Raw genomic sequence first — 1,766 nt, 5'->3', positions numbered from 1 at the left:
TAAAAGAGGAATTCCTATGATATCTGGAATTCAATCATTTAAATGGGAAAAGAGAAAATCCTAGCATATTGGAATTAATGGATATTTTATTTAAATTTAAAGATAAATTTTAGATAAATTTATTTTATCTATGAGAAATATTTAAATGATAAAAGAGGAATTCCTATGACATTTGGAATTCAATCATTTAAATGGGAAAAGAGAAATTTCTAGCATATTGGAATTAATGGATATTTTATTTAAATTCAAAGATAAATTTTAGATAAATTTAATTTATCTATGAGAAGTATTTAAATGATAAAAGAGGAATTCCTATGACATTTGGAATTCAATCATTTAAATAGGAAAAAAGAAATTCCTAACATATTGGAATTAATGGATATTTTATTTAAATTCAAAGATAAATTTTAGATAAATTTATTTTATCTATGAGAAATATTTAAATGATAAAAGAGGAATTCCTATGACATTTGGAATTCAATCATTTAAATGGGAAAAGAAAAATTTCTAGCATATTGAATTAATGAATATTCTCTGAATTTATTTTATAAGAAATATTTGATGATGATAAAAGAGGAATTCCCATGACATTGGAATGCAATACAAAAAGAGGAATTCCCATGATATTTGAGGTCCAAGAAATTAAATGAGAAAAAGAGAAATTTTTAGTATTATTTATCAAAAGTGAAAATATGGGTGAAATTGATTTTTGTAAATCCCATGAATTCCTTTATTCAAAAGAGGTATATCGAATATAATTCATTTGAGGAATTGAGAAAGAATATGGGTTCTAGAAAAAGAACATTTATCTAGGCCAAGCAATTGGCAGAAAAGTCTCATTATCAGTATCGAAGTAGAGTAAAGACACTAAATGAGATGTGATAGGATGTGAATGGATTTGATAAGATGAAAATGGGATGTGAAAAGATGTGATAAGATGTAAACGGGATGCGATAGGATGTGATAAGATGTAAATGGGATGTGATAAGATGTAAATGGGATGTGATAGATGTGGTGTATGAAAATGAATGTGGATGAGATGTGAAGTAAACGGATGTGGATGTGAATGATGAGATGAGAGGATATGTGAAAGGGTGAGATGGGAAGTAAATGGATGTGGATGTGGATGTGTATGTGAAAGAATGGGTGTGGATGTGTATGAGAAAGAATGTGATGTAAATGAATGTGGATGTGTATGTGAAAGAATGAATGTAGATGTGTATGTGAAAGAATGGATGTGGATGTGAATGATATGTGATGTGATGTAAGGGGATGTGGATGTGAATGTGATGTAGATGTGGATAAGATGTGGTGTAATGTAAAGAGATGTGGATAGGGATGAGATGGAGGACGTCTCACGTAGCAAGGTTGGCCGAGGTTTTCACCAACCTCGGTTCGATTTAAATGGTGAGCTTCTGGTATGGTGGATGAGGGACCAAGGAAGTAGCCTATGAGTGAAGCGCTAGGTGACCCCTAGCTCTATGGTTAGGGTTTGATAATACATAAGGGTTTGCTCCTGTGTGTGTGTCTCCTCTCCCTCTACCTATTTTTCATCATGGTATCAGAGCCTGATGCTCTCTATTAGGGTTTATGAGTGAGTGAGAGAAGACTCAAGAGGGAGAAGAAGCTGTGAAGCTTGCCATTGGAGCTCTGAAGCTTGGAGCACACCGATTTTCATCAAATCTGAGATCTTGGCCTATCGGGTAAGGACTACTAAACATCCTTGAGTGGATTGCAGGTGCAAAAACACAACAACAGCAGATTTG

The sequence above is a fragment of the Cibotium barometz genome, chromosome 19 (genome assembly GCF_041138505.1).
Source record: "Cibotium barometz isolate CiBa-2024 chromosome 19, ASM4113850v1, whole genome shotgun sequence".
Taxonomy (NCBI): domain Eukaryota; kingdom Viridiplantae; phylum Streptophyta; class Polypodiopsida; order Cyatheales; family Cibotiaceae; genus Cibotium; species Cibotium barometz.
Note: the sequence above shows the minus strand (reverse complement) of the source record.